The 23,345-nt window shown below is 33.0% G+C and overlaps 1 protein-coding gene across 1 annotated transcript in view; it reads left to right on the forward strand.

Annotated features, from left to right (window-relative positions):
• Window positions 1-418: 418 nt before the first annotated feature.
• Window positions 419-23,345, forward strand: part of LOC120412687 (protein phosphatase 1 regulatory subunit 14B) — a 132,049-nt gene continuing 109,122 nt past the window's right edge. The window contains exon 1 of the mRNA XM_039573264.2: window positions 419-602. The gene's annotated coding sequence lies outside the window, so the exon portion shown is untranslated. The remainder of the gene's footprint in view (window positions 603-23,345) is intronic.

Below are 23,345 nucleotides of genomic sequence, written 5' to 3' on the forward strand. Positions count from 1 at the left end.
AAAACTCTCTCGTACGTCACTTCTCCTCATCTTCTCGCGTGCTCACTCTCTCTCTCTCTCTCTTTCCGGTGAGAGTCGGCTGTCATCTCTCTGCATCAATTGTTCGGACATCTGTGATGAAGATACACTGTAGAAAAATGGAAAGGCTATTTTTTTGTTGTTGAAAATTTCGTTTTGCATTTATTTTATTTTATTTGATGTTGTCGTGTGTCAAAATCACTTGATTCTCAGAAAATGTTTCAATCTTTCTGAAATTGTAATTTTTTACAACTGTGCCCGGACCACAGGGGGAGAGGGGTTGTCATAGTTGCACTAGCGCCAGACCGGAGAATCTGGTGTTGCTGCACGAAGTTCTCTGGGACGACCACTTCTAGGTGGCATCCCTCGAACGGTTGAACGCCTTTCCGTCAGTGTCGGAACGGCGCGTGAGGTTTGTGGACTTGCGAGCAAGTTTCGGGCAGAATTTTCCACCTTTCTATTCCTCGTGTTTGCAGCGCAGATCTGGTGCGGGTTGATTTGTGGCCAGAGTTGTGAGCATAATTGTGGGAAAATCTTGTGGAATTTCGCTGTCTGTGAGATTTTTGTGTAACAAGAGTTCACAGGTGAGTGAAAGATTCGAGCACGCTGTTCTGGGTATTGTGTAACAATTGCATTCTGGTTCGAGTTTCTTTTTCTTCTTTTCTCTCCCGGGGGATTGTACCGAGACTTTGGAGGGAGGATTTTTAATGCATTAAGCTTCTAACTAAATTGGATGAGGGTTGGGATGAAGAAGGGAGGCATGGTATGGAATCATCATGATTTTGTCTGGCTTTCTCCCCGGCTCAGACCACATTGTCTCTCATAGTCTGCTTAGCTGGTACACGATGCTAATTGATGTTCCGGAGATTTCGATTCACTAGATGACAGACAAAGCCCGTGTCCGTTCGATGCGCTCCAACGCAAGGAATATCAATTCCAAGAAGGCGTGAATTCCGAGCAAGGATCTATAAGAATTCCCCCACCTACTCAAACGCCACCCTCCACAAACTTTTCCGAACTCCCCCATTAAAGAGGGGGATCTTCCACGCACAGAAGCCAGGTTAGTTCTGAGAGCAAGAAGACCAAGGAGTCTGCCACGAGGACGACGATGACAGTGACTATGGCGATACGGGCGATATGCCATCTATTCCGGCGGGGTGAGAAAATCAATTATTTCCGTCGGGAATCCCATTGCTGTGTGAGAGCGGACACAGACGCGGGATGGGATGCTGTTGCTTTGTACAACACACGGTGCTGTGACCTCAGCCGGTACAGTGGCAGCGTGGTGAACTGTTGACTGGAGTGGGTTTGGTGGCGGGGAAAAAATAAAAAAAAATGACTTCATTAATTCACTTATAAAAAAAAATGAAATACTTAATTACAGGCAAAATTTCAACATTTCAATGAAAAAAATCTAAGGTTTCGTTTTCGGCTTTTCGGTCTTGGCGGGAAAATTCGAAACAACGCTCATTTTCTGGTATCGTTTAAAAAGGTTTTTAACCGATTTGGATGAAACTGTTTGTCGAAACGAAAAAATATCCGAGCAAAATGCGTTACAGTACCTTTGTAAAATTTACATCTCATGCCAAAACTCAATGTTTTTTAGTGTTTTGAAAAGGTCCCTAATGTTAAAAATAAAAAAGAGTACGTTTTCTATAAAGTTTTACCAAACAAAATATAAGTTTTTATTGTCCAATATACTTTCTTCAGTAAGAGAATAAAAACATGACTTTTCATCAGAAACATAATCATAGCGACTTATCTAATTTCCCAAAATTTCATGGATAGTCATTCTGCAACAAAATTGAAAAAAGCATAAATTCTTTAAATTCTTGAAATTCTTGAAATTCTTGAAATTCTTGAAATTCTTGAAATTCTTTAAATTCTTTGAATTCTTGAAATTCTTTAAATTCTTTAAATTCTTTAAATTCTTTAAATTCTTTAAATTCTTTAAATTCTTTAAATTCTTTAAATTCTTTAAATTCTTTAAATTCTTTAAATTCTTTAAATTTTTTAAATTCTTTAAATTCTTTAAATTCTTTAAATTCTTTAAATTCTTTAAATTCTTTAAATTCTTTAAATTCTTTTAATTCTTTAAATTCTTTAAATTCTTTAAATTCTTTAAATTCTTTAAATTCTTTAAATTCTTTAAATTCTTTAAATTCTTTAAATTCTTTAAATTCTTTAAATTCTTTAAATTCTTTAAATTCTTTAAATTCTTTAAATTCTTTAAATTCTTTAAATTCTTTAAATTCTTTAAATTCTTTAAATTCTTTAAATTCTTTAAATTCTTTAAATTCTTTAAATTCTTTAAATTCTTTAAATTCTTTAAATTCTTTAAATTCTTTAAATTCTTTAAATTCTTTAAATTCTTTAAATTCTTTAAATTCTTTAAATTCTTTAAATTCTTTAAATTCTTTAAATTCTTTAAATTCTTTAAATTCTTTAAATTCTTTAAATTCTTTAAATTCTTTAAATTCTTTAAATTCTTTAAATTCTTTAAATTTTTTAAATTCTTTAAATTCTTTAAATTCTTTAAATTCTTTAAATTCTTTAAATTCTTTAAATTCTTTAAATTCTTTAAATTCTTTAAATTTTTTAAATTCTTTAAATTCTTTAAATTCTTTAAATTCTTTAAATTCTTTAAATTCTTTAAATTCTTTAAATTCTTTAAATTCTTTAAATTCTTTAAATTATTTAAATTCTTTAAATTCTTTAAATTCTTTAAATTCTTTAAATTCTTTAAATTCTTTAAATTCTTTAAATTCTTTAAATTCTTTAAATTCTTTAAATTCTTTAAATTCTTTAAATTCTTTAAATTCTTTAAGAGCGAGTCCGCGAACAGGGCATACCCCTTTGTATGGGACGTCGTTTGGACCTCACCAATCTGCTTGAAATTTTCAGGGGTTGTTTGTACATATATAACTAGCATCTGGCCAAAATATGAGTACTCTAGGTCAACGGGAAGTGGGGCAAATCGGGACACAAAGTTTAAAGGTTCAAAAACGTAAAAAATCTTAAAAAGGCTATAACTTAGGCAAAATTCGATTTAATTTCAAAATTCAAAATGCATCTTAAAGGACATCAAAAATGCAACAAAATGCAGGGTAGAGCATCCAAATTGGTTGATTCTAAAGGGAGTTATTCGCAGTTTAGTGAAAAAATAGCATAATTTTCAAACTCAAATTAAAAAGTGTTCCCTCCAGATATCAACTCGGATCGACCTGCAGCTTGTAGGAGACATCTGGAACTACCATCTGAGACAAAGACCGCTTTGGGTAAGGCAGTTTAACATATTGAATAGACACTTTTACTTTTAGTGAATTTTTTGGTTGTAAATTTTTGCTCGGGGGACCACTTAGATCCCATTTTATGATGATAATATTCGTGTTCCTGAGACAATTTCATAATAGAAACATACATAAAAATGTATATTATCATCCATTTTAACCCTTTAAAAATGAAAGATAAAAAAAATTAAGAAGCTGCTTTTTGTCTGGTGTCATCTAGTATCCTTGGAAACGAACGTGATTTTCAATAAATGTGAATCAATGTTTTTTTTTAACTTTCATTTTTTAACGGGTTAAAATGGATGAAAACAAACATTTTTATGCATGTTTCTAATGTGAAAATGTCTCAGGAACACGATTATGATAAAATTATCTCTAGAAAATGGGATCTAAGGGGTCCTCCGAGCAAAAATTTACTACCAAAAAATTCACTAAAAGTAAAAGTGTCTATTTGATATGTTAAACTGCCTTACCCAAAGCGGTCTCAGTCTCAGATGGTAGTCCCAGATGTCCCCTACAAGCTGCAGGTCGATCCGAGTTGATATCTGGATGGAACACTTTTTAATTTGAGTTTGAAAATTATGCTATTTTTTCACTAAAATTTCCATAACTCCCTTTAAAATAAACCAATTGGGATGCTCTACCCTGCATTTTGTTGCATTTTTTAAGCCCTTTAAGATGCATTTTGAATTTTGAAATTAAATTGAATTTTGCCTAAGTTATAGCCTTTTAATGATTTTTTACGTTTTTGAACCTTCAAACGTTGTGTCCCGATTTGCCCCACTTCCCGTTGACCTAGAGTGCTCATATTTTGGCCAGATGCTAGTTATATATGTACAAACAACCCCTGAAAATTTCAGGCAGATTGGTGAGGTCGATGCGAGATGGGTATGCTTTGCTCGTGGACTCGCTCTTAAATTCTTTAAATTCTTTAAATTCTTTAAATTCATTAAATTCTTTAAATTCTGTAAATTCTTTAAATAAACAAATTAAAAGATTAAAAAAAATTAAAAAAATAGGAAATCAAAATAATAAATAGGAAATTAAAATAAAAGTCTCAACATTAGAATGAAAAAAAGAGTGACAACAACTTTTTTAAATGTTTGTACCAGCCTTATTATAAATAATAACATTTTTTTATTGGGGTAATTTTTTTCCAATTTTTCTGCAACAACAACTTTGCCTAAGACACCATGAAGATAATTAATGCCATTCTCGGAACATCAAAGATTTTGTTACCATTTTTGTATGACCCGCTGTCAAATTCGATAAAAATTTTAATGAACTAACCAAATGATGCTAAAATGTGTACAATTTTTTTTTAATATTTGCAATGGCATAAACATTCAAAAAATATGAAGTAATTTGGTGTAAATAATTATTTTAGCAAAAAAACTGATAAAAAAACGATATTCTAAATTTAAAACTTCAAAAAATCTTGGAAATTATCTGAATGTCTGTGCACCCCTAAAACTTATAATTAACAATTTTAAAAAACTGTTAATTACCAATTTTTACAAGATTTCACTTTTTCTGAATATTTAAATAACAATTAATGCATTTGATATTGAGATATGTGTACAGTTAACAACAAGAAACATCTGTTTTGATTGTTTTAAGAATTTTGGCATGAAATTTAAATTCCACTTTATTTTAAAATATTTAGTCATGACAAGAAGCCATTAGGAGTGTTATTATTTCACAAATTATTTTATATGAAAAAAACATCAAAGCTCTGCAGGTCATTAACAATCATTGTATAATTTGTCAAAATAAAAGTAAATTATAATTAGCGAATCTTTACGTTCCCATTTAAATAGTTTAAATCTTTGCGGTTCGATCGTAGCAACCGGTGCTGACGGTTGGAAAACTTTTTCACTCCGCGTCATTTTTGACAAATTTTATTTTTTCCCTTTATATGCATTCTTTTATAAGGATTTTTTTTGTGTTAAATGGGAATTTTGTTTCTAAATGTCGTTGTCGAAGTGAATTTCGCTGAAAATTAAATAAATCGTTCGGAACTGCCAAGGATCAGGAACATGAAAAGTAAGTGGAAGGGCTCAACCAAGCTGGAGGAGGCCGTTACCAGAGCGTTTCAAGAGGCTGTGGTACCAGCGAAACATCCGGAAATATTTGTTGGGAGTGGAGATATTCGGTGCTAAAGGAACACTTCCACTTCATCCGACCGGCCAGTGTCCTGTCAAGATCCTGGTCAGACTATCGGGACACCACCACCACCTGGCTGTGTTTTTGAAGATTCACTGTTTCTTGGTGAGAGCTTTCCAAAATTATTTGATATTTGATTATATTCTTCTAAATTATAATATTATAAATTAAATAACCCTCCTACCCCTTTCCCACTTTTCCATTCCCCAACCCCAATTTTCCGATTCCCACTTCCCCCTAAAAATAAAATAATTTGCCAATTTACACTAACACACCACACCTAACTGATTCGGAGCGTTTGGTACGGTATGTCCACGCATCCTTCCTCCCCTGATGATTCTGTGAAATGTGATCCGTTCACAGAATCTGTCTCTGCGGTTAATGCAACGCAGTAGGCCTGGCCGCTTTAATTGTTGCTATACATTTTCGTGGTAACTCGGATGTACTGCAATTATTAATACTGACAAGAAAGGACTTGCGGCGTAATCTAACCGCAAGTTCTTCCAGGATGCTTTCTTCGGATTGGCTGCGCTTGTGTTCGATTAGATTAGATTAGATTAGATACAAAAAATGCATAAATCTTTAGAATCGTTAAAAGCAATGCTTGGGAAAATATTTCATGGCTAAAATTTAATTTTATGTTTTTCCATAAAAAAATTGATTGTTTTAAGTTTCTTTCTTTATACTTTCAACTGATTTGAATAAGGAATGAGTAGTTATAAAGGTAAGAAAAATATAAGCAAACGTCTTAGTTTTGTTCAAAGCTCTGTTTTTTTGACTAGTAATATTGATCAATGCATCCCAAAATCACCCCACCTAGCGGACGCATACTGTCTCTAGTGGGCAAGCCCACATTCGGCGAGCATACATTTATGTATTTTTTGGACGGTTTCCATCCCCCAGAACGAGTGGGTCAGTAGCAGCCAGCGTGGGTTAGTCCCTGGTATCCTACACATAAAACGACGCGTCCTTCCCAAATGGGAGGTTCTGATGGGCGGTTTCGGCAAATGGGGGGCGAGTGGCAAGAGAAAGGTGTGTGTCCTCCGTCAATGTCTTGCCCCGAGTGGTCGGTCTTAATTCGTGTGGAACGATAATGGGCAGAAGATGAGCGCTTTTCTTACCTTTTTCTGCGAAAACGTGACCGAGAATAAACTCACGAAACAGCCGTCATCTGCCTCAAGTGCTTAAGCCCGGACTGAGTTACTGAATTTCGATAAAGTTACTCGGGATTTCTTGGAATCGTGTCTCGAGTGGAAGTTTGTCGAAAAACAGCACTCGAGTCCGAATGAGATGCAAATTTCCCAATGACTTCCTTTTTTTTTCCTCAGCTTCATCAAGTGCAATCAAGGGAATTCGCTGCAAGTTTGTGCGTCCTCGAAACTTCAATTTTCGCAAAGTGCTCTCTTCCCATTACATCAGAACTCAGCGGCGGGCACTAACTGCTCGAGCAAAAAAAAAAGGATGGAAAATCAATTGTTGTTCCTGTCCCGGGGAAAATTCGGAATTGCAGCGAATCTCCGTGCTTTTTCCCCGAAAACACACAAACAAAGTGCTCATTGCCCCAGAAAGAAGGAAGTGGTTGAATAAGGACGAGTATTTTGTAGCGTTTTTTTGGTGGGTTTGATGAATGTATTTTTTTGGTATTTCGGTTGGAAAACAACGGAAATCCTGACTTTCGTTTTGTGTCATTTTTCGTCGCTTTAGAACGATAAAGTTATTTGAAATGATGACAGATTGGTGATCACAGACAAACAGTTTTTGGTTATTTTTTCAAAAGGTCGTAACATTGCGTATTTTTGCCTAAGGTGAAAAGTTAGCTTAGAGTTGAGATCACAATTAATGAATGCCAATCAATTTTACACGAAAAAACGTTGAACGCAATCGCATTTTTTGCTGGGTTAAATTTGAATGTGTTTGAATAGGAAATCGGTAAATTATTGTTATACATAAAAACATGTGATCAAAATCAGTACACGGAGAGACTGTGCCCAGAATTTTTAACAATTAAAATTGTTGATTTTACTTTCGTAAATTTTAACAAAAACGTACTTGTTACTGCCAATATTCCGTTAAAATAACTAAAATTCAGTATTTATTTAATAACTTGTTTGTTGAAAATGCTAGAGGCAAAAAGCTAACAGATTTCCCGAACTCGATTGAACGTGCTCGACTGTTAGCTTTTGTTTTAGGAAAATCAAAAATTTTGTTGGTTGAATATAATTTACATTTGGTTGAATATTTAGAAGATAAACTTGGGTTTGTTTACATCTGTCATTTGAAGTCAGGATTCGAACGAGAGCGGTCGGTTTGTTGAGTTTGTGTTGTTAATTGTGAAGTAAGAGGATGTGAAAGGTGAAAATTACACTATTTGGCTAAGTTGAAGTGGCAAATCGAAGTGCACACTGCTGCAACTGTGAAGGTGGAATTGGTGAGTAAGTTTGTTGATGATTTCTTTGCAGGTGATAAACTATGAAGAGCAAAACGAGGACATTCGCAATGGGGACCTCTGATGCGAGGGGACTTTATGATAATGTTTGGAGGAAAGAGAGGGGCAGTGGAAGGAAGAGGCGGGCCAACTCTTGCACGACAATACTTGCACGGGCAAATTTAACAAAATGTTGGTTAATCTAAGTAAGTATGGGTTTAATTTTACACAACAATTTATCTATTGTGTTTTTAATTAGAAAACTGAATCACCAGGAACCTTCGTGCTTACGATGGATATTTCAGAATCATCAACCATAAAATACATGGAAATGCGTACACATTATATCAAAATAAAAATTCGATGGTGGGAAATGTCTAAAAAAATAAAATATATAAAAAAGAAGATATTAATATTTTAAAAATGCTGTTGAAAAAGACTGCTCAATAAACTGGTAAGTAAAACTCAAAATATTGTTTTCAGGAATCGGAGTACGTTAAATAAATTGAATCAAATGCAATGAAAGTATGTTGCCAAAAGTAGTTGTTAAATTAGTGCAAACTGGGTAAGTAGCATTATTGATATTTCTTGTTTATAATTACATTTATTTACGTTCCTTTTATCAGTTTAGAGCCGGAATTAATTTTTTTATTAGATTAATAATAAATTTCATATGTCTATTTGCAGCAAAAGGTTCGCCTTGGTGTAAATTCTGTGTCCAACCTCAAGAAAAATAACTAAACATGAGACCGTTGTAGATGATGACGACTTATCGGATGATTTCTCAGTGATGGTAAGTGAATACAACACTTAATTGTATACAACATAATAAAAATATAAGCTTAAAACTTGGTGAAATTTTTGCTCGGTTTCTACTTTTAAGGAATTTACGAGAAATTAAACATATTTTTTGAACATGTTTAACAAAATTTGTAAAATGCTTTTTTTATTATAATTTTTTTTAAACATTAATCAAACATAACATGTTTTATAATAACAATTAAAAAAATACAAATAAGTACAAGTACAACAAGTTAATTTGTGAGGCATTATTACAAAATTTACTGCAAATTAAATAAAAATATTGCTAACTACAGCTAATTACTGACTACATGTACGAATATTTTTCTGTATTCAAGTAAGACATTAGTTAAAAATATAGCTAGAAATTCGGCCCAGCCTGTATCGTTAAATAATTAAAGAAAATATATATAGACACTAACATAAATTATGTTTAATTAAGAAATGTTTTGTTATAAACCACTAATAATTTGCTGCATGCAAAAATATTTCAGTTGATACAACGAAAAAAAAAGTTAAAAAATAGTTGAAAAATATTGTCCAGCCTGTTTTTTACAGAATATTTAACAATTATTCAGCTGAAAACAAAAAAAATAGTTAATTTTCTGAAAAAAATATTCTAGCAGTCGACTGCTAGAATTTTTTTTGGTCATTTAACCAACAAAAATGGCAATTCTAACTATTTTTTTGTTACTTTTACCTACTGGTGGTCAGCAATTTCGGGTTAACAAAATCAACAATCGATTGTTGAAAAAAAGCTGTGTAAAAAATTAGCCCATACTTTTAGTTAAATTAACCAAGAATTTCTTAGATTTGCCCTGGCCGGTCTCTCCGTGTAGATAATTATTTTTTAAAACAATTAGTAACATTTTTTATTCTTCTTGTTAAACAATACTTCAAAATTATAAACAAATAGCAAAAAAAAAAACATTAATTTTTTAATTTAGTATTTTAAATTTATGATTAGGCATTTGTTTTTTAATTAAAAAAAATATTAAGTTAAAAAATCTATCAAACCTAAAACCGAGTACATTTTTTAAACAAAATGTCGTGTTGCACAATTCACATAATTTTTATATGAATTTCTCATCAATATTATAAAAAAATTGTAAAAATATAAGAAAAATTGAGATTTTTCCTGAAAATTCGGAGTTAAAAATATAAGTAAGAATAATTCTACAGTTTTTTTTATTAGGTCCTATAAACATATGAAAGACAATAATTTATTGGTCCCTTTAAAAAAAAACTCTGGAATTGTGTCTTAGACAAATTCGAAATTATTTTTCGAAACTATTTTTTTTTTTAAGCATAACTTTTGATGTGCTTTATTAAATCTTATAAATTTCAATAGGGACCTATGGAACCCCAAGACGAATCAAATGAGGCTAAAACGGTCAAAATCGGTTCAGCCAGTGACGAGATATTCCAGTGAGTGACATTGATTTGGTACGCATGACTACATACAGCCAAACATACAGACAGGTGATTCTGAATAGATATGTACAAATGAAGGTAGGTCTAGGAGGTCTAATTAAAAGATTAATTTTTAGAGTGATTTTCTAGCCTTTCCTCAGTAAGTTGAGGAAGTAAAAACAACGTTTTTCGGAAAAACTTATGATGCAAAATGACTTTTTTTCCATAGGGAATGCGTGGATAAAGTTTCATCATGATAAAAAAAAATTACGAAACTACTCGGCTTTGGTATTATTATGGTGTACTAACTAGGAATCAACATAAGCTTCTCCACGAGTAATATTTTGGAATTGTATTTTTAATAAATTGATTCAAAAAAAAAAATACCTAAAAAATCCTCGCACTTTTTTTTTTTGAATGAAAATGTAGATTCTCATTCACACTTCAAATAGTTTATTTTATTTTGAGAATAATGTCTTCAAAATGTTGAGCTGCCATATAGCCCCTCTTGAATGGCAAATGTTGATTGTGTTTAACATAAAGAAATGTTTGCAAAATAGTTTCTTCTACTTCTCAGAAAACTTTACCCTCCTCATCCACTTCTCTTTGCTAGTGCGCCATCCAAGTGTGCCAGTCGGTAGACACAGGAAAAAGTTATCGCCGCAAAACAAATCCATTATCAACCGCAGCAGCAGCACCAGCATCGCCATCTAGTAGTCTGAAATTGTTGGAAAAGCTCTCTTTCTCACTGACGCTGGTGTGCATTGAGACATCACTTTTTGTCCCTCCGGATGATTTCGTTTTGTTTCAGCAGCCTCCCCCTGGACGGGGGAAAAACTGTCTCGGTTTGCACACAAGAGCAGCACCAGGAATTGGAATTGTTTTGAGTCGTGGCCTATTTTTAGCCGTCCCGGAACCGGAGGCGCCTATTCGCTTTCTGGTGGATGATAAATATTTACAAATTGCACACCCCACCCTTCTGTCTTCCTCCTTCTGGAAGGACGGAATCTCGAGCGTCGTGGCGGCGTCGTCGGGGCCTGTGGGAGTTGGTGCACTTTGGTGGAGCTTTTGGTGTCGTGAACGAACTTTATTATCGGGCGTAAAATATTATGGAGGGTTCAGTAATGGCAGTTTGTGAGTTGGGGTTGACGCTTAAAATATGTAAATTTAGAACAGTTTAACCTTGGGAACTTTGTTCAATGTATTAAAATTTCAAACACTCTGTCTCAACAGCAATTGTCTGGCTTAACATTGGCTGAATTGTTGTATATATAAAAGAATGTACTTTCTTTCTCGGCAATTACACAATAAAACTGCAATTGGCTAGAGGCCTAGAAGTCACGAACGGCCAAATTCGCATTTTAATGGTGGATTTCTAGTACGGCGATGCTAATAGAGTTGGTAAAGAGAAACAAAATAAAAATTGATTTTTTTACAAACTTGTACTTGTGGTTGAGAATTATTTTGAATTCAGCTTGAATTCTTTTTTTCATAAAAATGGAACATTTTTTTTATTTTTGTAAATATTTTGCAAATCTTTAATCATGCCTTAAATACTGTAAGACAAAAAAATACATTATTATATTTTTTTTCTTTAAATTCGGTTCCAACCCATCAAACAATTATCATTAAAAAATCTTTGAAAATCCTTAAAATATTGGAAGAAAAGTTAGTTTAATTAACATCTAATGTTTTTTTCAGCCATGATTTTTGGGGTAAAGTACATGTAGTACCTGTAGCGTCATTTTGTGGATAGTGTCTTAGTAAAATTATGATAACTTGAAAATGATGAATAATTATGAAAAATGTAAGTTTGTTTCTGTTCTAAAACATTCTTCAAAATATTCCCAAGCACTTATACTTTTTGCAAAATAAAAAAAATGATTGAAATTAGTTTTATGTTTGTCTGTTGATAATCTGGATAAAAAATATTTATTTCGAGCGTTTATTTAAATTGTGACTGTCATGTATAATGTACAATTTTTAATAAGAACAATTCTCTACCAAAACCGGAAATGGATTTTATTTGTATTTTTTTATTTGGCTCAAACTTTGTAGGGGTCTTCCCTATGACCAAAGAAGCTATTTTGTGTCATGGGTGGTCCGATTTCAATGTTAAAACATGAAACATTCGTGAAATTTTCCGATCTTTTCGAAAAAGAATATTTTGAAAAAAAAAATGAATCAAGAATAATATTTTTAAAGGGCCAAACATTAAATATTACGCCCTTTTAAAATGTTAGTCTTGATTTAATTTTTTTTAAATTAATTTTGCATATTTATTAAAAAAATTTATGAGCAACTCTCTACGAAATCAGCCGATTTGGACCATTTTTATTTTTTTTTGTATTTTTTGATTTGGTTCAAGCTTCGTGGGGGTCTTCCCTATGACCAAAGAAGCTATTTTGTGTAAATTGTTCACCCATACAAGTCTCCATACAATTTTGGCTGCTGTTCAAATGGTACGTAAATATTAAAACAGCTGTAACTGTTTAGTGACTTTTCTGATCAATTTGGTGTCTTCGGCAAAGTTGTAGGTATTGATGAGGACTATTGAGAAAAATAGGTACACGGAAAAAAATATTCCTCAGTTTCTCATATGAAGGACCCCATTTCGCAGACGGAATTACCGCCTCGACACGCTTCCAGTACGGCGGTGACAATCTGATGCGTGTGTGTAATAAATATTAATTTGAATAATAAAGTGAAAACGATCGAGCGGTTGAGTCTAACCATACCCCAACACAAATGGCATTGTGACACATTCTGAACGGTAAGGGGTTTATAAACGAGACTGACAACCTACTCCATTCATTGAGTGGTGTTGGACTCAAAGGTACAATAAACGTGACAACAATTACGCGCTTGTAACGATTTGTTAGTTTGCGCTAATTTGATATCATAAGAGTATCAGACATTTATGAATTGCTTGGAACTAGTTAAGATTTTTATAAAATTTGAAAGCGAAATAATACTATATAACTATATACTGGGAATCTGAATTATTGAAATTTAATAAAAGCACATTAAATTCAACGGATCACAACCCTACTTTTTCAACAAAAAAATATAAAAATAAAAGACCATGCCTGGAGGAGTCGAACAATGACCTCATAACTGGGCCAGCAACAGACTCCAGGAAAAAAAAACAAACCAACCATTCTGATGTGGTTGGAATAAAACAAACCTTTTAGCAGTGATAAAAAAAAAACAAACCGCCGCGGAGTTGGTCGTTTTAAGTACTGGCTGTGACCCCACTGGAGTTGGGGAAGCCCGCGGTTATAACGTAGTTTGTCCGGTGTTGATCTCATCCATAATCCGCAAAATTGCGGTCAACCTTTCGAGGAAAATGGGGGGAAAATGCGATGAGCCATCTTTATGGATTAATGAGTGTATTGTTTGCGATGTTTTGCGAGAGTGAGAGAGAGGGCTAAAGGTGGAAAATACGCGTCTGTTATAGATGAGGTTTTAGTCTAACTGGGGAAGAGAGGTACTTAATTAGGTCACGAATTGTCAGACGCGGATTTTCATGAATTTACTGGAATGACGTTGGATTAGAGCACTTTGTTACATCAAAACGGCCAAAACCTCTGACAAATTTGTAACAGGCTCTGCCATTTACATTTGATAACCTTCATACAAGTGTGCTGAAACGAACGGTCGATTGACATTCTACCGAGCTTCCGATCATCGCTCCCATGATCGCATTCAAATGACTTCTGTCACCTTGCTGCGTTCTGACACAAGGAAGAGAGAGACGAAAAACGAGAGAAAGAGCACGATGCCTCGTTCGGGCGGCTGCTTGAGTGGTGCTCATTTTTCGTTCGTTTCGTCTTTGTGTTTACATTCACCGACCGTCACCAAGCAATGACGATCATGATTGGCGCTGTGTGTGAGCGATCAAATTTCGTTTTCGTAAATGTCATTCAAATATGGAGCAGTTCCATTCAGTGACAGATTCCTTTTCAAGCCTTGCTTTAACACTGCCTAATGGTTTGTAAAAGGGTACAGTTTGGCTTGAAATTTGTTTTGAGACAGTTTTTTTTTATGAAAATATCGTGATATTTTGCCGTTAAAATGTTCTCGTTAAACAAGATAACGACAAAAAAACACGTGATTCGATTATCTGTAATGAATTTGAAGCAAAACCTTTGGTCAATCGAGTCAGGACTGTATTTATTACAACGATGCTTGTTCGATGTCAATCCATGCTTGTCACAAATAGCAACTCTCTATGGAGCAATTCCAGCTCAAATCAGGAATTTTTCTGATACTTTTGTACCCGACCCTCTCCGATTTCAATGAAACTTTGTAGACATGTTATCCTAGGCCTATATAAGCCATTTTTGTGCATATGGAGCAAATAGTACTCGAGAATAACATTTGAGAAGGGCGTAAGGTATTTAAATATTGTTGTATTCTGTAATTTAAAAATTACTGTATCTCGAAGCCGTTGCATCGTATCAAAAAGTGGTCAAAGACACACTTGTAGGAAATTGGACGGGCTTTCTGATAAAAATACACTGAAAGAAAAATACACGAGATATAAATATACTATGAGATTTTTTGATTTTTAAGTTTAAAACTTCAAGGTGACTTAGCCCGATTTGTGTGCTACGAATAATATTGAAATCAAAAATCCTTAGATACAGTTCAGCCCAACCACTTGTCCTTACATCAATTCATCCGTAGCTCAGTGGTAGAAGCAAGGAGAGAAGATCTGAAGGTACCAGTCCAGAATCCCGACAGGGGCACTTTAATTTTTTTGTTAAAAAAGTTTTTTTTGTTTCGCGCAAATTAAACGACAACATAATAGGGACGTGGCGTTACATCGTGCTGCCATCTGGTTTTTTTAAGTGCAAGAGTGGAAAAGTGCTGAGTCATCGTCTAAAAATAGACGGCGTCCTATCTCGCCCAGCAAAATGAAGTCGATAAAGTAGTCGGTTTCGATGAGAAAAAGTGGAAAATGTGGTCTAAAAATAGCGACGCCATCCCCCTATGGCAACATCATGACAACACATCAAACTACTTTATCGACATATTGAGACAAACAAATTGTTTCTGGAACTTTATCGTAACAAAGTTGAAACAAGCGGCTAAATGTTGCCAACACAAAATTTTCGTGCGCTTTTTAGGGCACCACGAGTGTTCTAACTATGTTGAGATAGCACATTTTGGGTGTTACGAAATAGTTGCATTTAAGGATCCGCAACAAAAAATGTTACTTGGGATATGATGTTTCTGATAAAATATTAATTTTTATTTATTATAAATGCAGTAAAAAAATACTCACTTCAATTTTCTCAAGTAGGCTTGTAATAAAAAATCAGGTTTCGAATGATTTAGATTCTTACAAAATTCAAATATTAATAACTGATACATAAAAAATATATTATGAAAGAAAAATGATGTTTTGACACAACAAATTGGTTCAAAATTCGTTTAGAATACATTATCTTTGAGTTATAAAAGTAAAATATTTTGTTCCAAGATTTCATATTAATGTTATACTGAACGCTTATGCAATTTTTTTTGCTTATTCAGGGAGCAAAAATGTACTGACAAATGAAGTTATCAATGAAAAAAATTACTGTAATTGATAGATTATAAAACGTTTGTTATGTTCATATTGTTTGAAAAGAGATTTTTAACTTATCAAAATAAAATTAATTAAAAGACGTGAAATTTAAGGAAAATGTTTAGAAATTGAAAAGTTTTTGCATATTTAAGAAAACAGCAAGATGCCAGATCAAAAAATTTAAAATATGAAAGCAAATTAAAAATATATTGTTTTTCAAGTGTAAGGGCCAGTTGTTGAACAATTTTCAGGAGTCTCCGCGGGCCGGATAAAATGGTTGCACGGGCCGGATCCGGCCCGCGGGCCGTAGGTTGGGCAGGCCTGGAATAAATACTTTAAATATCTTTTTGATATCGAGATATTGGTAAACTAGTTTTTTCTTCTTTATTTTGCTATTTTACGTACACGCCTAACTCGTATTAATGAGTTCAGTTAAATTTAATGAAAACTGAACTACTGAATTTTTAAGTAAATGAAAATCAACAGAAATTTCATCAAAGTTTGACAGATCTATATAAATTTTAACTAAAAATCAGCAAAAAACATACTGAAAATTACAGTAAATATTTACTGAAAACAAACCTCAGTATTTGGTGTTAAGGAATGTTGTCATTTCACAAATATTTGTCCAAATATTAGGAAATTATGGATTGCCAATCTGACAAACACCATTTGGTAACTCTAAAAAAAACATAAATTTTGCATTATGTTAAAACTATTGCTGGGAAATATATATCATTGTAAGCAGCTTTATTTTCCTGTTATTAACATTTTAAATTTTTTTCTATTGATTTTGGCTCATGAACATTTGGAAAATACAAGGAAAAAATCAATAGTTTTTTTTTCGAAAATGTATTTAGAAAATAAGTAGGGTTGCCGAAAAATTCCAATTTTTTGCGAAATAGATGAAATAAAATAACAAACTGAACAAAAATTTTATCCACAAAAGTTTTAAGTGTAAATTTGATTTTCAATTGAAAAATATCATATTTACTTTTTGAACTCTAATACTAATAAAAAAAACATTAAAATAGAATTGAAGTGAAAACATTATTGAAAACATATTTTATTGCTTGAATCATCAAATGGTTCTAAAATGTGAAAAGTAGACTAACGAAAATTTTATCTAATTATTTTGTCCCTCCTTCAAATAATCCAGAAAAGTAAGGAGGGCAAAAATTATGTTTATATTTAAATATAAATTTTCATTGAAAATTATTATCAAACCATCAAATGAATATAAACATTGAATATTTTTTATTTCAACGATTTTAATTTATTTTGGCAACTTTTAACCATTTTCTATTACCCATAGCACTCATAGATTTTTTTAGAGCTTTATCGATATTTTGCATTTTTTCACAGTAGCATGTAACTGTAAAAATTTATGTCAATTTGATGTTTAGTTTTTTTTAATATCTTCAGGGACATACACAATATTTTTTTAAACACTTTGAGATGTTTAGTGAAAATTTAAGTTCAATCTACTTAATGAAATTACATTTTCCTGCATTGCATTTGCCACAATCTTTTAAAATAATTTAGAATACATATTAGTGGAATTTACATGTTCAATTCGATAAAGTGTTTTTTTTTTGCAATTCCCTTTAATAACAATTCATTGCTAAAGGTAGAATTCCAAAAGAAAATTTTAGGTTCAAACTCGGGTTATTCAAGATTCAATGACTTTAGCTTTTAAATATTATTTTAGTTTTTTTAGCAACTAATGCTTAGTTAATTTTTATGCTCAATAAAGTGTACAAAAGTCATTGAGGTTGTTTAACATTAGATTTTATTCCCAAGTAGCACTCATAACTTGTCGACTGTTGAATAATAGTTAAACAATTGTTTTTGATAAACATACGAGAAAAAATCTGAACATAACTTAAATAACAGTTTTTTTCACGTAATTCGATTATCTGTAATGAATTTGAAGCAAAACCTTTGGTCAACCGAGTCTGGACTGTATTTGTTACAATGATGCTTGTTCGATGTCAATCCATGCTTGTCACAAATAGCAACTCCCTATGTCGAACTTCTCGTCCACTTACATTATTTAGGGAATTCGTGATAAAGTTACATAATGAGCCTTCACCGTCCCCGGCGGCGCTCATCCATCCAGTTTGCGTCAGCCCGCAGTGTTCAGTGCGGAGTTAATCTCGTAGATCTCTAAGCCCAAAAAGTACCCAGGTGTGTTTACACATCCCCCAAACGACCAAAGTTCGTTTCTGTAAATGTTGCAATGTTTTGCGACGAGAGTTGCGATTGCGATATTGATTGATGATGCGGGAGAACGCACATGAGCTTTCAATCGCTCTGAATGGGCCACTCTAGTGGAGCAGGTTCTGTTTTGGGATCAAGTCAAACATTTGCTGTAAAGATAATCTCTAAAGTCGATAGTACAAACGTACCCCCTAGTATACTCATTTGTCTGCTTTCAAAGTCAAAACATGTCGTGCTGGCATACCAATTTCCCAATTTCGTTTGTTATGCCTCAAATGGTGTATCGTGATCATGCAAACACAAAGTTTTAGGCCGCTTTACAAAGCGTGTTTGTTTCTGCATTTCAGCAGCCAAAAAGTTTCCACCACGTGTTCGACCTTGACGTTGATCTCCGCGGGGGCCCCCAGCAAACCAACTAGCCAACACTGACTGCTGCCAGCTGCAACTACAAGCCACTTTATAACGAATTGGCTCCTTGGCCGTCACAATGAAGCAGTCATTAAGCAGTGTGACTTCGGCCATTAGAAATGGTTGAGAAGTTGAGATTTCTTCGATTCGCACCTAATTTCAACCCCCCAAACGCAGTAAAAACGGCCAAATTCGTCCAACCTTTTAAACTGCAGCTCGTAGTGATGATGCGATGGTCAGATCAATTTGGGCAAAGATTTGTGGTGGTGGTGGTGGTTTAATAAGCCATAAGTCTCGACGATGGACCACCACGTGAGCCTCCGCTCAGCCATATGATTAACTCCATTGGCGCGCGTTAATGAATCTGCGTGATGGCAGGCTTGGTGGCTAAATCACGTAGACAAAGCCCTCTATAAAGTGGAACCCCCCGGCAATGCATTGTCTGTGTGTCTTTAGGCACGGAAATCGCCTCAAGGCGAAAATATCAAACCGTGACGATATGGTTTCTGACGATGACGACTGTGTGTGGTGCGATGATAGATGGTCGATATTTACGCGTTACCTAATGGCATACTGCCCTAGCTTATTTGAATAAAAGGTGCAGGGCTGTTGGTGCTCTCTCTCAGGTTCAAACTCTCTCACGAGCTTGCTCGCCTGCCTGCCTGCCTGTTTACCAACAAGCGCGCGCTGTTTCTCTGCTTGGACTTTTGTCGTCGTCGTCGTTTTCGTTTGCAATCCGCTGCGCTGCGTTCTTGACATGTTTATTATAATTTTGAACTAAAATACCAGGTTTGTTTTGAGATATAAAATTTAATGTAATATGTGATCAACAAAACGAAAAAAAAAACACAGCAGTAGATATCATATTATAAGAGCGTGTGAGAGAGAATCAAATTTGATGAATTAGTTCATCGTTTTGGATTTTAATTTATCTGCATTTGTTACAAGAAATACCATGCAGTTTTTTTAGATCAAAAAGGAAGGAATTTTCTTTAGATTTAAAAAAAATGAATCCAAATGAATATCTTAAAGGAAGGCCGCAACTGCAAGATCTGAAGGTAGTTAACGATTGTGCAGAAAAAGATGTTTCCTGAATCGAAAAAATTACAGGTTAACTGACAAAAAATGATAAACAATTTCTATATTTGTTGCAGGTGGTCTAGGAACACAGAAAGAAATTTCCAGAAAGAATAAAAAAATAATTTTAGAGAGTATGAATGAAAATTTGCAGCAATAATTGTAAAATTGCCTTGATTTGTTCTGAGTTGTACTAAAGTATATTTTTGTTAAAGCAAACTACCTAAAGGAACAACATTTGTATTACCTGAAGGCAGGCAGGCAAGCTCGTGAGAGAGTTTGAACCTGAGAGAGAGCACGTGCGTGTACGAATTGGAAATAAATATCGTTGTTAGGTAGCCCCTTACAGCTGGCTGCGCAAAAAGGGTCAGTTTTGAGCGCTAATAACTTCGCGGGAAAAAATCCTAAAAATATGGTGTCTTCGGGAAAGTTGTTCTAAATTTAATGAAGGTTCTACATTTAAGAAATGGTAAGAATCGGATAATTATGGCACCTTCCACAGGTGAAAAAGTAAAACAGTTGCTTTTCTCCATACATTTTGACGATTTTTCCCATACAAACTTTACGCGATTGGAGGGAGGGGTTCCCGTGGTCAGAATGAGCTCAAATTTGGAATTTAGCCTAGTGATGGGTCAATCTTTGATTTCAGGGGGTAGCCCCAAAAAAGTCCGGATTTGGACCACCCTAACCTTCATGTATACCTATCGACTTAGAATCAAATTCTGAGCAAATGTCTGTGTGTGTGGTGGGATGTTGATCAAAAAATTGTCACTCGATTATCTCGAGACTGGCTGAACCGATTTTGTCCGTTTTGGCTTCATTCGATCCGTCTTGGGGTCCCATAAGTCGCTATTAAAAATTATGCAGTTTAGTTAAGTACTTCAAAAGTTATGCTAAAAAAACGATTTTGACTAAAGTTCGGAAGATTGTAAAAAGGGTGGTTTTTGTAAGAAAACCCGTCATGTTATACATTTTCAGAAAGTTATTTGAAAGACCTTTCCAACGCGTCCAAAACATTGAAGATCTGACAACACTATCAAAAGTTATAAGCACTTAAGTGCCCTGCCCAATCTAGTGGTATGAATAATGAGTCAAATTGATAAAACACTGAAAAACACCGCTCTTTTGTGTCTATTTTGGATACCACCTTTTAAATGTGAGGAAGGCACCAACCACCTAAGGGTGGATTAAGTAACATTTTTTAAACATGCGAAAAAAGAGGTGTTTTTCAATAATTTGCAGCCATGAGATAGAAATTTGGTGTCAAAGGGACTTTTATGTAAAATTGGACGCCCGATTGGTGGCGTACTCAGAATACCGAAAAAACGTATTTTTCATCGAAAAAAAAACACTAATTTTTTTTTAAAAATTCTCTCATTTTCCGTTACTACTGTAAAAAAAATTTGGAACACGTCATTTTATGGGAAATTTAATGTACTTTTCGAATCTACATTGACCCAAAAGGGTAATTTTTTCATTCAGAACAAAATTTTTCATTTTAAAATTTTGTGTTTTTTCTAACTTTGCAGGGTTATTTTTTAGAGTGTAACAATGTTCTACAAAGTTGTAGAGCAGACAATTAGTTTTATTAGTTATTGCGATTTTACGAAAAAAAAAGTTTTGAAAATGTTGGTCATCGTTGATCATGGCCGTTCATGGTCACCCGCGACCGACACGGACGACGAAACAAATAGAAATGCAAAAAGTATCTTTTCCAAAACTTTTTTTTCGTAAAATCGCGATAACTCTTGATGTTTATAAGCAAACCCCTTATGTCTATATATCAAAATTTTTGTAATTGTCTGCTCTACAACTTTGTAGAACATTGTTACACTCTAAAAAATAACCCTGCAAAGTTAGAAAAAACACGAAATTTTAAAATGAAAAATTTTGTTCTAAATGAAAAAATGACCGAAAAACTGAACTATAAATCGGAAACAATTGGTACTTTTTTTTATGTAAAAAATCTAGCCTTTAATTTTTGGAAGAGCGAAAAAACCTTATTTTGGATTTTATATATGTGAGGCTCGAAAATTTGAAATCGTTTTAATTGAGAAATGCAAAAAAATTCACAATATTTTCATGTATTTTTTTTTAATTTAGTGGGATTGTAAGATTATTGTTGACTTACGATTAGACCACTCCAAATTTTATTTCAAGTTTTTGTCCCCCGCCTCCTTCAAAAATTCCTCTACAAATCAGGGGTAAAACTAGTGCGGGAATTCCCGGGAAATCCCGGATTTCCTGGAAAAAAATATTTCCCGTTTCCCGGGAATTCCCAAAATACAAGCAGAAGTACACATTTTCCTACCTTTTTGGCACCAATGTTTTGAAATTATACAAAAAATAATAATTGGAGAACCTGATTTGATTTTATTTATTTCCATCTACTGTTCATATTGAACTAATCAGCTTGTCTGTAAATTTCATGTCAAGGTTGAATTCAGGTAATATTTATTTCTGAAGCATTCAAGACTAGGAATATTGTTTGCTTATATGTTGGACAACAAAACTTACGCTGTTATGGAATGAATATAAACTATTTTATTTTTGACAACCTTTTTTAATGTTTTCTTTTTGTAATATCATTTGAAAATAAGATATTTACATCTTCCGGCCAAGATCAACATTGATATTTGTTTGACTTTTTTTTACCTTGAACATGTTGGATGGAAATTGAACTGATATAATTAAATTTAAAAAAAAGGTTTGTGTGAGAAGAATTTGTTTCTAAGTATTCGAGAAATTACAGATTGAAGTTATAAATTTATGAAGCACGTGAGCTACCAAGGGCGTAAGAGGGTTATATATGAAAAAATATCGTTGAATTTCAACCACTTTTAAATACTCAAAATTATTTTAATCTAATTGATTTATTAGGCTGAATACCATATAACTCAAATCATATCATAAAACCATGAAAAACCATTAAAAAACAACTTCGTATCAAATTTTCAAGTTAAAAAATAGTGTTTCAAGTTAAAAAGCGCTAGAAATTAGATTTTTAAGGTAAATTCAATGATTATTTATTTATTCACAAGTTGATTTTTTTTTATTTTAACTTTATGGTCACTGAGACAAATTTAAATGCAATTTTATGGTTGTGGAGCATAGATTTTCACTGTCCAAACACTTTGATTTAAAAAATCCTTTTCAACAAAAATACTAATAATATTTTCTTTCATTTGGGAAAGATTTAAAAATTAGAAAGTTAATATATTTTCTCAAAGTTGCTGGATTTTTTACAAGCAGTCAAGCCATTAATTGATACTAACACTCATTTTGATCATTAAAGTTGCTTTTCTATACAATTTCGTTGCAAAAGATTAATCAGAAACAAAATTAAATTAATTTTCGCTAAATTTAAAATTTCCCGGGAGTTCCCGAGATTTCCCGGGAAATTTGTTGAAAATTTCCCGTTTCCCGGGAAATTTGTAACCCCGGGAAATTGGACGCTCTAGGTAAAACAAATAATTATTGCTGAAAATTTAAATTTTACTTGGAAAAACTTGTACGTTTTATTGTATGCTATCTAAAATAAATTATTATTTTTTTATATTTGTACTTTTAAAAATACAAATTATATTTGGACTTTTTACAAATTTTGAATTTTGGGACCAAAAATTTAAAAAAGACATAAAACTTTAGGAAAAAAAAAATAGTCATAGATTAATTGTTTTTTTTTTCTAATTGTAAGTAGTAGCATGACTATAATAATTTATAAAGCTTTAAAAAAATACTTTTCTTGCTTAAAAATTTTGAAAAAAAATATTCATCAACGTTTTTGTATGTACAAGAAGTTAATTTTTGAAACTTTTCTAAATTTAAAATAATTTCTCAAAAAGTTCAATTTGTTTTTTTATTGAATAGCAAAAATCATGTTTCCTAAAGGACGTAACCCCTAATATTGACCATTGCGTGTAAATGTAAAACATCATTGGGATCA

Source organism: Culex pipiens, chromosome 2 (assembly GCF_016801865.2).
Source record: "Culex pipiens pallens isolate TS chromosome 2, TS_CPP_V2, whole genome shotgun sequence".
Lineage (NCBI taxonomy): Eukaryota > Metazoa > Arthropoda > Insecta > Diptera > Culicidae > Culex > Culex pipiens.